Source organism: Myotis daubentonii, unplaced genomic scaffold (genome assembly GCF_963259705.1).
Source record: "Myotis daubentonii unplaced genomic scaffold, mMyoDau2.1 SCAFFOLD_42, whole genome shotgun sequence".
Classification (NCBI taxonomy): Eukaryota; Metazoa; Chordata; class Mammalia; order Chiroptera; family Vespertilionidae; genus Myotis; species Myotis daubentonii.
Genome location: NW_026775462.1, coordinates 453,461 through 469,655, shown reverse-complemented (window position 1 = coordinate 469,655; position 16,195 = coordinate 453,461).

Sequence of the window (16,195 nt, the reverse complement as noted above, 5' to 3'; positions counted from 1 at the left end):
GAACTATCATTGTGTATTTTAACAGTTTTAACACAATTAGACAGTTTGCTTAGAAGTATTTACCGGAATCGTCACCATTTCAACCGATTCATACAAAAAAACGACAAAGCCAATTCTCTTTAATTGTAAACATGAACACTATTCTCGTCATTCCAAGGCTTTAGACACCTATTCTGAGGTCTGTAAGCATGATCTCTTAATATTTGAATGCACAGTCTCATGAAAACGCCACCGGAAGTACCCGGAGTTGTAAATATTACCAGTATTTTCGTCATTTCACAGCTTTCCAACGGAAACCTCCGTGATTGAATACGACAGTAAATGTAGTAAGAATCTATTTACGTGTACTTGAGGTGTTTCTTCCACGTTCTTAATCATTTCAGGGAACTATCATTGTGTATTTTAACAGTTTTAACACAATTAGACAGTTTGCTTACAAGTATTTACAGGAATCGTCACCATTTCAACCGATTCACACAAAAAAACGACAAAGCCAATTCTCTTTAATTGTAAACATGAACACTATTCTCATCATTCCAAGGCTTTAGACACCTATTCTGAGGTCTGTAAGCATGAACTCTTAATATTTGAAAGAACAGTTCCCTGAAAACGGCACCGGAAGTACCTGGAGTTGTAAATACTAACAGTATTTCCGTCATTTCACAACTTTCACCTGGAAACCTCCGTGATTGAATACGACAGTGAATGTAGATAGAATCTATTTACGTGTACTTGAGGTGTTTCTTACACGTTCTTAATCATTTCTGGGAACTATCTATGTGTATTTTAACAGTTTTACCAAAATTAGACAGTTTGCTTAGAAATATTTGCCGGAATCGTCACCATTTCAACTGATTCACACAAAAAAACGCCAAAGCCAATTCTCTTTAATTGTAAACATAAACACTATTCTCGTCATTCCAAGGCTTTAGACACCAATTCTGAGCTCTGTAAGCATGAACTCTTAATATTTGAAAGCACAGTCCCCTGAAAACGGCACCGGAAGTACCCGGAGTTGTAAATACTAACAGTATTTCCGTCATTTCACAGCTTTCACCTGGAAACCTCCGTGATTGAATAGGAAAGTAAATGTAGTAAGAATCTATTTACGTGTACTTGAGGTGTTTCTTACACGTTCTTAATCATTTCTGGGAACTATCATTGTGTATTTTAACAGTTTTTACACGATTAGACAGTTTGCTTAGAAGTATTGACTGGAATCGTCACCATTTTAACTGATTCACACAAAAAAACGCCAAATTCAATCGTCCCTAATTGTAAACATAAACACTATTCTCATCATTTCAAGGGTTTCGACATCAATTCTGAGCTCTGTAAGCATGACCTCTTAATATTTGAAAGCACAGTGCCATGAAAACGCCACCGGAAGTACCGGAGTTGTAAATACTACTAGTATTGTCCTCATTTCACTGCTTTCCACCAGAAACCTCGGAGATTGAATACGACAGTAAATGTAGTAAGAACCTATTTACGTGTACTTGAGGTGTTTCTTAAACGTTCTTAATCATTTCTGGGAACTATCATTGTGTATTTTAACAGTTTTAACATAATTAGACAGTTTGCTTAGAAGAATTGACTGGAATCGTCACCATTTTAACTGATTCACACAAAAAAACGCCAAATTCAATCTTCCCTAATTGTAAACATAAACACTATTCTCGTCATTCCAAGGCTTTAGACACCAATTCTGAGCTCTGTAAGCATGAACTCTTAATATTTGAAAGGACAGTCCCGTGAAAACGCCACCGGAAGTACCCGGAGTTGTAAATATTACCAGTATTTTCATCATTTCACAGCTTTCACCTGGAAACCTCCGTGATTGAATATGACAGTAAATGTAGTTAGAATCTATTTACGTGTACTCTAGGTGTTTCTTACACATTCTTAATCATTTCTGGGAACTATCATTGTGTATTTTAACAGTTTTAACACAATTAGACAGTTTGCTTAGAAGTATTTACCGGAATCGTCACCATTTCAACCGATTCACACAAAAAAACGCCAAACCCAATTCTCTTTAATTGTAAACATGAACACTATTCTCGTCATTCTAAGGCTTTAGACTCCTATTCTGAGCTCTGTAAGCATGAACTCTTAATATTTGAATGCACAGTCCCATGAAGACGCCACCGGAAGTACCCGGAGTTGTAAATATTACCAGTATTTTCGTCATTTCACAGCTTTCCAACGGAAACCTACGTGATTGAATACGACAGTAAACGTAGTAAGAATCTATTTACGTGTACTTGAGGTGTTTCTTACACGTTCTTAATCATTTCTGGGAACTATCATTGTGTATTTTAACAGTTTTAACACAATTAGACAGTTTGCTTAGAAGTATATACAGGAATCGTCACCATTTCAACCGATTCACACAAAAAAACGCCAAATTCAATCTTCCCTAATTGTAAACATAAACACTATTCTCGTCATTCCAAGGCTTTAGACACCAATTCTGCGCTCTATAAGCATGAACTCTTAATATTTGAAAGCACAGTCCCCTGAAAACAACACCGGAAGTACCCGGAGTTGTAAATTCTACCAGTATTTTCGTCATTTCACAGCTTTCTCCTGGAAACCTCCATGATTGAATAGGACAGTAAATGTAGTTAGAATCTATTTACGTGTACTTGAGGTGTTTCTTACACATTCTTAATCATTTCTGGGAACTATCATTGTGTATTTTAACAGTTTTAACTCAATTAGATAGTTTTCTTAGAAGTATTTACTGGAATCGTCACCATTTCAACCGATTCACACAAAAAAACGCCAAATTCAATCTTCCCTAATTGTAAACATAAACACTATTCTCGTCATTCCAAGGCTTTAGACACCAATTCTGAGCTCTGTAAGCATGAACTCTTAATATTTGAAAGGACAGTCCCGTGAAAACGCCACCCGAAGCACCCGGAGTTGTGAATATTACCAGTATTTTCATCATTTCACAGCTTTCACCTGGAAACCTCCGTGATTGAATAGGACAGTAAATGTAGTTAGAATCTATTTACGTGTACTTGAGGTGTTTCTTACACATTCGTAATCATTTCTGGGAACTATCATTGTGTATTTTAACAGTTTTAACACAATTAGACAGTTTGCTTACAAGTATTTACAGGAATCGTCACCATTTCAACCGATTCACACAAAAAAACGACAAAGCCAATTCTCTTTAATTGTAAACATGAACACTATTCTCATCATTCCAAGGCTTTAGACACCTATTCTGAGGTCTGTAAGCATGAACTCTTAATATTTGAAAGAACAGTCCCCTGAAAACGGCACCGGAAGTACCTGGAGTTGTAAATACTAACAGTATTTCCGTCATTTCACAACTTTCACCTGGAAACCTCCGTGATTGAATACGACAGTGAATGTAGATAGAATCTATTTACGTGTACTTGAGGTGTTTCTTACACGTTCTTAATCATTTCTGGGAACTATCATTGTGTATTTTAACAGTTTTAACACAATTAGACAGTTTGCTTAGAAGTATTTACCGGAATCGTCACCATTTCAACCGATTCACACAAAAAAACGCCAAAGCCAATTTTCTTTAATTGTAAACATGAACACTATTCTCGTCATTCTAAGGCTTTAGACACCTATTCTGAGCTCTGTAAGCATGAACTCTGAATATTTGAATGCACAGTCCCATGAAAACGCCACCGGAAGTACCCGGAGTTGTAAATATTACCAGTATTTTCGTCATTACACAGCTTTCCAACGGAAACCTCCGTGATTGAATACGACAGTAAATGTAGTAAGAATCTATTTACGTGTACTTGAGGTGTTTCTTACACGTTCTTAATCATTTCTGGGAACTATCATTGTGTATTTTAACAGTTTTAACACAATTAGACAGTTTGCTTAGAAGTATTTACAGGAATCGTCACCATTTCAACCGATTCACACAAAAAAACGCCAAATTCAATCTTCCCTAATTGTAAACATAAACACTATTCTCGTCATTCCAAGGCTTTAGACACCAATTCTGAGCTCTATAAGCATGAACTCTTAATATTTGAAAGCACAGTCCCCTGAAAACAACACCGGAAGTACCCGGAGTTGTAAATTCTACCAGTATTTTCGTCATTTCACAGCTTTCTCCTGGAAACCTCCGTGATTGAATAGGACAGTAAATGTAGTTAGAATCTATTTACGTGTACTTGAGGTGTTTCTTACACATTCTTAATCATTTCTGGGAACTATCATTGTGTATTTTAACAGTTTTAACACAATTAGACAGTTTGCTTAGAAGTATTTACCGGAATCGTCACCATTTCAACCGATTCATACAAAAAAACGACAAAGCCAATTCTCTTTAATTGTAAACATGAACACTATTCTCGTCATTCCAAGGCTTTAGACACCTATTCTGAGGTCTGTAAGCATGATCTCTTAATATTTGAATGCACAGTCTCATGAAAACGCCACCGGAAGTACCCGGAGTTGTAAATATTACCAGTATTTTCGTCATTTCACAGCTTTCCAACGGAAACCTCCGTGATTGAATACGACAGTAAATGTAGTAAGAATCTATTTACGTGTACTTGAGGTGTTTCTTCCACGTTCTTAATCATTTCAGGGAACTATCATTGTGTATTTTAACAGTTTTAACACAATTAGACAGTTTGCTTACAAGTATTTACAGGAATCGTCACCATTTCAACCGATTCACACAAAAAAACGACAAAGCCAATTCTCTTTAATTGTAAACATGAACACTATTCTCATCATTCCAAGGCTTTAGACACCTATTCTGAGGTCTGTAAGCATGAACTCTTAATATTTGAAAGAACAGTCCCCTGAAAACGGCACCGGAAGTACCTGGAGTTGTAAATACTAACAGTATTTCCGTCATTTCACAACTTTCACCTGGAAACCTCCGTGATTGAATACGACAGTGAATGTAGATAGAATCTATTTACGTGTACTTGAGGTGTTTCTTACACGTTCTTAATCATTTCTGGGAACTATCTATGTGTATTTTAACAGTTTTACCAAAATTAGACAGTTTGCTTAGAAATATTTGCCGGAATCGTCACCATTTCAACTGATTCACACAAAAAAACGCCAAAGCCAATTCTCTTTAATTGTAAACATAAACACTATTCTCGTCATTCCAAGGCTTTAGACACCAATTCTGAGCTCTGTAAGCATGAACTCTTAATATTTGAAAGCACAGTCCCCTGAAAACGGCACCGGAAGTACCCGGAGTTGTAAATACTAACAGTATTTCCGTCATTTCACAGCTTTCACCTGGAAACCTCCGTGATTGAATAGGAAAGTAAATGTAGTAAGAATCTATTTACGTGTACTTGAGGTGTTTCTTACACGTTCTTAATCATTTCTGGGAACTATCATTGTGTATTTTAACAGTTTTTACACGATTAGACAGTTTGCTTAGAAGTATTGACTGGAATCGTCACCATTTTAACTGATTCACACAAAAAAACGCCAAATTCAATCGTCCCTAATTGTAAACATAAACACTATTCTCATCATTTCAAGGCTTTCGACATCAATTCTGAGCTCTGTAAGCATGACCTCTTAATATTTGAAAGCACAGTGCCATGAAAACGCCACCGGAAGTACCGGAGTTGTAAATACTACTAGTATTGTCCTCATTTCACTGCTTTCCACCAGAAACCTCGGAGATTGAATACGACAGTAAATGTAGTAAGAACCTATTTACGTGTACTTGAGGTGTTTCTTAAACGTTCTTAATCATTTCTGGGAACTATCATTGTGTATTTTAACAGTTTTAACATAATTAGACAGTTTGCTTAGAAGAATTGACTGGAATCGTCACCATTTTAACTGATTCACACAAAAAAACGCCAAATTCAATCTTCCCTAATTGTAAACATAAACACTATTCTCGTCATTCCAAGGCTTTAGACACCAATTCTGAGCTCTGTAAGCATGAACTCTTAATATTTGAAAGGACAGTCCCGTGAAAACGCCACCCGAAGCACCCGGAGTTGTAAATATTACCAGTATTTTCATCATTTCACAGCTTTCACCTGGAAACCTCCGTGATTGAATATGACAGTAAATGTAGTTAGAATCTATTTACGTGTACTCTAGGTGTTTCTTACACATTCTTAATCATTTCTGGGAACTATCATTGTGTATTTTAACAGTTTTAACACAATTAGACAGTTTGCTTAGAAGTATTTACCGGAATCGTCACCATTTCAACCGATTCACACAAAAAAACGCCAAACCCAATTCTCTTTAATTGTAAACATGAACACTATTCTCGTCATTCTAAGGCTTTAGACTCCTATTCTGAGCTCTGTAAGCATGAACTCTTAATATTTGAATGCACAGTCCCATGAAGACGCCACCGGAAGTACCCGGAGTTGTAAATATTACCAGTATTTTCGTCATTTCACAGCTTTCCAACGGAAACCTCCGTGATTGAATACGACAGTAAACGTAGTAAGAATCTATTTACGTGTACTTGAGGTGTTTCTTACACGTTCTTAATCATTTCTGGGAACTATCATTGTGTATTTTAACAGTTTTAACACAATTAGACAGTTTGCTTAGAAGTATATACAGGAATCGTCACCATTTCAACCGATTCACACAAAAAAACGCCAAATTCAATCTTCCCTAATTGTAAACATAAACACTATTCTCGTCATTCCAAGGCTTTAGACACCAATTCTGAGCTCTATAAGCATGAACTCTTAATATTTGAAAGCACAGTCCCCTGAAAACAACACCGGAAGTACCCGGAGTTGTAAATTCTACCAGTATTTTCGTCATTTCACAGCTTTCTCCTGGAAACCTCCATGATTGAATAGGACAGTAAATGTAGTTAGAATCTATTTACGTGTACTTGAGGTGTTTCTTACACATTCTTAATCATTTCTGGGAACTATCATTGTGTATTTTAACAGTTTTAACTCAATTAGATAGTTTTCTTAGAAGTATTTACTGGAATCGTCACCATTTCAACCGATTCACACAAAAAAACGCCAAATTCAATCTTCCCTAATTGTAAACATAAACACTATTCTCGTCATTCCAAGGCTTTAGACACCAATTCTGAGCTCTGTAAGCATGAACTCTTAATATTTGAAAGGACAGTCCCGTGAAAACGCCACCCGAAGCACCCGGAGTTGTGAATATTACCAGTATTTTCATCATTTCACAGCTTTCACCTGGAAACCTCCGTGATTGAATAGGACAGTAAATGTAGTTAGAATCTATTTACGTGTACTTGAGGTGTTTCTTACACATTCGTAATCATTTCTGGGAACTATCATTGTGTATTTTAACAGTTTTAACACAATTAGACAGTTTGCTTACAAGTATTTACAGGAATCGTCACCATTTCAACCGATTCACACAAAAAAACGACAAAGCCAATTCTCTTTAATTGTAAACATGAACACTATTCTCATCATTCCAAGGCTTTAGACACCTATTCTGAGGTCTGTAAGCATGAACTCTTAATATTTGAAAGAACAGTCCCCTGAAAACGGCACCGGAAGTACCTGGAGTTGTAAATACTAACAGTATTTCCGTCATTTCACAACTTTCACCTGGAAACCTCCGTGATTGAATACGACAGTGAATGTAGATAGAATCTATTTACGTGTACTTGAGGTGTTTCTTACACGTTCTTAATCATTTCTGGGAACTATCATTGTGTATTTTAACAGTTTTAACACAATTAGACAGTTTGCTTAGAAGTATTTACCGGAATCGTCACCATTTCAACCGATTCACACAAAAAAAACGGCAAAGCCAATTTTCTTTAATTGTAAACATGAACACTATTCTCGTCATTCTAAGGCTTTAGACACCTATTCTGAGCTCTGTAAGCATGAACTCTGAATATTTGAATGCACAGTCCCATGAAAACGCCACCGGAAGTACCCGGAGTTGTAAATATTACCAGTATTTTCGTCATTACACAGCTTTCCAACGGAAACCTCCGTGATTGAATACGACAGTAAATGTAGTAAGAATCTATTTACGTGTACTTGAGGTGTTTCTTACACGTTCTTAATCATTTCTGGGAACTATCATTGTGTATTTTAACAGTTTTAACACAATTAGACAGTTTGCTTAAAAGTATTTACAGGAATCGTCACCATTTCAACCGATTCACACAAAAAAACGCCAAATTCAATCTTCCCTAATTGTAAACATAAACACTATTCTCGTCATTCCAAGGCTTTAGACACCAATTCTGAGCTCTATAAGCATGAACTCTTAATATTTGAAAGCACAGTCCCCTGAAAACAACACCGGAAGTACCCGGAGTTGTAAATTCTACCAGTATTTTCGTCATTTCACAGCTTTCTCCTGGAAACCTCCGTGATTGAATAGGACAGTAAATGTAGTTAGAATCTATTTACGTGTACTTGAGGTGTTTCTTACACATTCTTAATCATTTCTGGGAACTATCATTGTGTATTTTAACAGTTTTAACACAATTAGACAGTTTGCTTAGAAGTATTTACCGGAATCGTCACCATTTCAACCGATTCATACAAAAAAACGACAAAGCCAATTCTCTTTAATTGTAAACATGAACACTATTCTCGTCATTCCAAGGCTTTAGACACCTATTCTGAGGTCTGTAAGCATGATCTCTTAATATTTGAATGCACAGTCTCATGAAAACGCCACCGGAAGTACCCGGAGTTGTAAATATTACCAGTATTTTCGTCATTTCACAGCTTTCCAACGGAAACCTCCGTGATTGAATACGACAGTAAATGTAGTAAGAATCTATTTACGTGTACTTGAGGTGTTTCTTCCACGTTCTTAATCATTTCTGGGAACTATCATTGTGTATTTTAACAGTTTTAACACAATTAGACAGTTTGCTTACAAGTATTTACAGGAATCGTCACCATTTCAACCGATTCACACAAAAAAACGACAAAGCCAATTCTCTTTAATTGTAAACATGAACACTATTCTACTCATTCCAAGGCTTTAGACACCTATTCTGAGGTCTGTAAGCATGAACTCTTAATATTTGAAAGAACAGTCCCCTGAAAACGGCACCGGAAGTACCTGGAGTTGTAAATACTAACAGTATTTCCGTCATTTCACAACTTTCACCTGGAAACCTCCGTGATTGAATACGACAGTGAATGTAGATAGAATCTATTTACGTGTACTTGAGGTGTTTCTTACACGTTCTTAATCATTTCTGGGAACTATCTATGTGTATTTTAACAGTTTTACCAAAATTAGACAGTTTGCTTAGAAATATTTGCCGTAATCGTCACCATTTCAACTGATTCACACAAAAAAACGCCAAAGCCAATTCTCTTTAATTGTAAACATAAACACTATTCTCGTCATTCCAAGGCTTTAGACACCAATTCTGAGCTCTGTAAGCATGAACTCTTAATATTTGAAAGCACAGTCCCCTGAAAACGGCACCGGAAGTACCCGGAGTTGTAAATACTAACAGTATTTCCGTCATTTCACAGCTTTCACCTGGAAACCTCCGTGATTGAATAGGAAAGTAAATGTAGTAAGAATCTATTTACGTGTACTTGAGGTGTTTCTTACACGTTCTTAATCATTTCTGGGAACTATCATTGTGTATTTTAACAGTTTTTACACGATTAGACAGTTTGCTTAGAAGTATTGACTGGAATCGTCACCATTTTAACTGATTCACACAAAAAAACGCCAAATTCAATCGTCCCTAATTGTAAACATAAACACTATTCTCATCATTTCAAGGGTTTCGACATCAATTCTGAGCTCTGTAAGCATGACCTCTTAATATTTGAAAGCACAGTGCCATGAAAACGCCACCGGAAGTACCGGAGTTGTAAATACTACTAGTATTGTCCTCATTTCACTGCTTTCCACCAGAAACCTCGGAGATTGAATACGACAGTAAATGTAGTAAGAACCTATTTACGTGTACTTGAGGTGTTTCTTAAACGTTCTTAATCATTTCTGGGAACTATCATTGTGTATTTTAACAGTTTTAACATAATTAGACAGTTTGCTTAGAAGAATTGACTGGAATCGTCACCATTTTAACTGATTCACACAAAAAAACGCCAAATTCAATCTTCCCTAATTGTAAACATAAACACTATTCTCGTCATTCCAAGGCTTTAGACACCAATTCTGAGCTCTGTAAGCATGAACTCTTAATATTTGAAAGGACAGTCCCGTGAAAACGCCACCGGAAGTACCCGGAGTTGTAAATATTACCAGTATTTTCATCATTTCACAGCTTTCACCTGGAAACCTCCGTGATTGAATATGACAGTAAATGTAGTTAGAATCTATTTACGTGTACTCTAGGTGTTTCTTACACATTCTTAATCATTTCTGGGAACTATCATTGTGTATTTTAACAGTTTTAACACAATTAGACAGTTTGCTTAGAAGTATTTACCGGAATCGTCACCATTTCAACCGATTCACACAAAAAAACGCCAAACCCAATTCTCTTTAATTGTAAACATGAACACTATTCTCGTCATTCTAAGGCTTTAGTCTCCTATTCTGAGCTCTGTAAGCATGAACTCTTAATATTTGAATGCACAGTCCCATGAAGACGCCACCGGAAGTACCCGGAGTTGTAAATATTACCAGTATTTTCGTCATTTCACAGCTTTCCAACGGAAACCTCCGTGATTGAATACGACAGTAAACGTAGTAAGAATCTATTTACGTGTACTTGAGGTGTTTCTTACACGTTCTTAATCATTTCTGGGAACTATCATTGTGTATTTTAACAGTTTTAACACAATTAGACAGTTTGCTTAGAAGTATATACAGGAATCGTCACCATTTCAACCGATTCACACAAAAAAACGCCAAATTCAATCTTCCCTAATTGTAAACATAAACACTATTCTCGTCATTCCAAGGCTTTAGACACCAATTCTGAGCTCTATAAGCATGAACTCTTAATATTTGAAAGCACAGTCCCCTGAAAACAACACCGGAAGTACCCGGAGTTGTAAATTCTACCAGTATTTTCGTCATTTCACAGCTTTCTCCTGGAAACCTCCATGATTGAATAGGACAGTAAATGTAGTTAGAATCTATTTACGTGTACTTGAGGTGTTTCTTACACATTCTTAATCATTTCTGGGAACTATCATTGTGTATTTTAACAGTTTTAACTCAATTAGATAGTTTTCTTAGAAGTATTTACTGGAATCGTCACCATTTCAACCGATTCACACAAAAAAACGCCAAATTCAATCTTCCCTAATTGTAAACATAAACACTATTCTCGTCATTCCAAGGCTTTAGACACCAATTCTGAGCTCTGTAAGCATGAACTCTTAATATTTGAAAGGACAGTCCCGTGAAAACGCCACCCGAAGCACCCGGAGTTGTGAATATTACCAGTATTTTCATCATTTCACAGCTTTCACCTGGAAACCTCCGTGATTGAATAGGACAGTAAATGTAGTTAGAATCTATTTACGTGTACTTGAGGTGTTTCTTACACATTCGTAATCATTTCTGGGAACTATCATTGTGTATTTTAACAGTTTTAACACAATTAGACAGTTTGCTTACAAGTATTTACAGGAATCGTCACCATTTCAACCGATTCACACAAAAAAACGACAAAGCCAATTCTCTTTAATTGTAAACATGAACACTATTCTCATCATTCCAAGGCTTTAGACACCTATTCTGAGGTCTGTAAGCATGAACTCTTAATATTTGAAAGAACAGTCCCCTGAAAACGGCACCGGAAGTACCTGGAGTTGTAAATACTAACAGTATTTCCGTCATTTCACAACTTTCACCTGGAAACCTCCGTGATTGAATATGACAGTGAATGTAGATAGAATCTATTTACGTGTACTTGAGGTGTTTCTTACACGTTCTTAATCATTTCTGGGAACTATCATTGTGTATTTTAACAGTTTTAACACAATTAGACAGTTTGCTTAGAAGTATTTACCGGAATCGTCACCATTTCAACCGATTCACACAAAAAAACGCCAAAGCCAATTTTCTTTAATTGTAAACATGAACACTATTCTCGTCATTCTAAGGCTTTAGACACCTATTCTGAGCTCTGTAAGCATGAACTCTGAATATTTGAATGCACAGTCCCATGAAAACGCCACCGGAAGTACCCGGAGTTGTAAATATTACCAGTATTTTCGTCATTACACAGCTTTCCAACGGAAACCTCCGTGATTGAATACGACAGTAAATGTAGTTAGAATCTATTTACGTGTACTTGAGGTGTTTCTTACACATTCTTAATCATTTCTGGGAACTATCATTGTGTATTTTAACAGTTTTAACACAATTAGACAGTTTGCTTAGAAGTATTTACCGGAATCGTCACCATTTCAACCGATTCATACAAAAAAACGACAAAGCCAATTCTCTTTAATTGTAAACATGAACACTATTCTCGTCATTCCAAGGCTTTAGACACCTATTCTGAGGTCTGTAAGCATGATCTCTTAATATTTGAATGCACAGTCTCATGAAAACGCCACCGGAAGTACCCGGAGTTGTAAATATTACCAGTATTTTCGTCATTTCACAGCTTTCCAACGGAAACCTCCGTGATTGAATACGACAGTAAATGTAGTAAGAATCTATTTACGTGTACTTGAGGTGTTTCTTCCACGTTCTTAATCATTTCAGGGAACTATCATTGTGTATTTTAACAGTTTTAACACAATTAGACAGTTTGCTTACAAGTATTTACAGGAATCGTCACCATTTCAACCGATTCACACAAAAAAACGACAAAGCCAATTCTCTTTAATTGTAAACATGAACACTATTCTACTCATTCCAAGGCTTTAGACACCTATTCTGAGCTCTGTAAGCATGAACTCTTAATATTTGAAAGCACAGTCCCCTGAAAACGGCACCGGAAGAACCCGGAGTTGTAAATACTAACAGTATTTCCGTCATTTCACAGCTTTCACCTGGAAACCTCCGTGATTGAATAGGAAAGTAAATGTAGTAAGAATCTATTTACGTGTACTTGAGGTGTTTCTTACACGTTCTTAATCATTTCTGGGAACTATCATTGTGTATTTTAACAGTTTTTACACGATTAGACAGTTTGCTTAGAAGTATTGACTGGAATCGTCACCATTTTAACTGATTCACACAAAAAAACGCCAAATTCAATCGTCCCTAATTGTAAACATAAACACTATTCTCATCATTTCAAGGGTTTCGACATCAATTCTGAGCTCTGTAAGCATGACCTCTTAATATTTGAAAGCACAGTGCCATGAAAACGCCACCGGAAGTACCGGAGTTGTAAATACTACTAGTATTGTCCTCATTTCACTGCTTTCCACCAGAAACCTCGGAGATTGAATACGACAGTAAATGTAGTAAGAACCTATTTACGTGTACTTGAGGTGTTTCTTAAACGTTCTTAATCATTTCTGGGAACTATCATTGTGTATTTTAACAGTTTTAACATAATTAGACAGTTTGCTTAGAAGAATTGACTGGAATCGTCACCATTTTAACTGATTCACACAAAAAAACGCCAAATTCAATCTTCCCTAATTGTAAACATAAACACTATTCTCGTCATTCCAAGGCTTTAGACACCAATTCTGAGCTCTGTAAGCATGAACTCTTAATATTTGAAAGGACAGTCCCGTGAAAACGCCACCGGAAGTACCCGGAGTTGTAAATATTACCAGTATTTTCATCATTTCACAGCTTTCACCTGGAAACCTCCGTGATTGAATATGACAGTAAATGTAGTTAGAATCTATTTACGTGTACTCTAGGTGTTTCTTACACATTCTTAATCATTTCTGGGAACTATCATTGTGTATTTTAACAGTTTTAACACAATTAGACAGTTTGCTTAGAAGTATTTACCGGAATCGTCACCATTTCAACCGATTCACACAAAAAAACGCCAAACCCAATTCTCTTTAATTGTAAACATGAACACTATTCTCGTCATTCTAAGGCTTTAGACTCCTATTCTGAGCTCTGTAAGCATGAACTCTTAATATTTGAATGCACAGTCCCATGAAGACGCCACCGGAAGTACCCGGAGTTGTAAATATTACCAGTATTTTCGTCATTTCACAGCTTTCCAACGGAAACCTCCGTGATTGAATACGACAGTAAACGTAGTAAGAATCTATTTACGTGTACTTGAGGTGTTTCTTACACGTTCTTAATCATTTCTGGGAACTATCATTGTGTATTTTAACAGTTTTAACACAATTAGACAGTTTGCTTAGAAGTATATACAGGAATCGTCACCATTTCAACCGATTCACACAAAAAAACGCCAAATTCAATCTTCCCTAATTGTTAACATAAACACTATTCTCGTCATTCCAAGGCTTTAGACACCAATTCTGAGCTCTATAAGCATGAACTCTTAATATTTGAAAGCACAGTCCCCTGAAAACAACACCGGAAGTACCCGGAGTTGTAAATTCTACCAGTATTTTCGTCATTTCACAGCTTTCTCCTGGAAACCTCCATGATTGAATAGGACAGTAAATGTAGTTAGAATCTATTTACGTGTACTTGAGGTGTTTCTTACACATTCTTAATCATTTCTGGGAACTATCATTGTGTATTTTAACAGTTTTAACTCAATTAGATAGTTTTCTTAGAAGTATTTACTGGAATCGTCACCATTTCAACCGATTCACACAAAAAAACGCCAAATTCAATCTTCCCTAATTGTAAACATAAACACTATTCTCGTCATTCCAAGGCTTTAGACACCAATTCTGAGCTCTGTAAGCATGAACTCTAAATATTTGAAAGGACAGTCCCGTGAAAACGCCACCCGAAGCACCCGGAGTTGTGAATATTACCAGTATTTTCGTCATTTCACAGCTTTCCAACGGAAACCTCCGTGATTGAATACGACAGTAAATGTAGTAAGAATCTATTTACGTGTACTTGAGGTGTTTCTTCCACGTTCTTAATCATTTCAGGGAACTATCATTGTGTATTTTAACAGTTTTAACACAATTAGACAGTTTGCTTACAAGTATTTACAGGAATCGTCACCATTTCAACCGATTCACACAAAAAAACGACAAAGCCAATTCTCTTTAATTGTAAACATGAACACTATTCTCATCATTCCAAGGCTTTAGACACCTATTCTGAGGTCTGTAAGCATGAACTCTTAATATTTGAAAGAACAGTCCCCTGAAAACGGCACCGGAAGTACCTGGAGTTGTAAATACTAACAGTATTTCCGTCATTTCACAACTTTCACCTGGAAACCTCCGTGATTGAATACGACAGTGAATGTAGATAGAATCTATTTACGTGTACTTGAGGTGTTTCTTACACGTTCTTAATCATTTCTGGGAACTATCTATGTGTATTTTAACAGTTTTACCAAAATTAGACAGTTTGCTTAGAAATATTTGCCGGAATCGTCACCATTTCAACTGATTCACACAAAAAAACGCCAAAGCCAATTCTCTTTAATTGTAAACATAAACACTATTCTCGTCATTCCAAGGCTTTAGACACCAATTCTGAGCTCTGTAAGCATGAACTCTTAATATTTGAAAGCACAGTCCCCTGAAAACGGCACCGGAAGTACCCGGAGTTGTAAATACTAACAGTATTTCCGTCATTTCACAGCTTTCACCTGGAAACCTCCGTGATTGAATAGGAAAGTAAATGTAGTAAGAATCTATTTACGTGTACTTGAGGTGTTTCTTACACGTTCTTAATCATTTCTGGGAACTATCATTGTGTATTTTAACAGTTTTTACACGATTAGACAGTTTGCTTAGAAGTATTGACTGGAATCGTCACCATTTTAACTGATTCACACAAAAAAACGCCAAATTCAATCGTCCCTAATTGTAAACATAAACACTATTCTCATCATTTCAAGGCTTTCGACATCAATTCTGAGCTCTGTAAGCATGACCTCTTAATATTTGAAAGCACAGTGCCATGAAAACGCCACCGGAAGTACCGGAGTTGTAAATACTACTAGTATTGTCCTCATTTCACTGCTTTCCACCAGAAACCTCGGAGATTGAATACGACAGTAAATGTAGTAAGAACCTATTTACGTGTACTTGAGGTGTTTCTTAAACGTTCTTAATCATTTCTGGGAACTATCATTGTGTATTTTAACAGTTTTAACATAATTAGACAGTTTGCTTAGAAGAATTGACTGGAATCG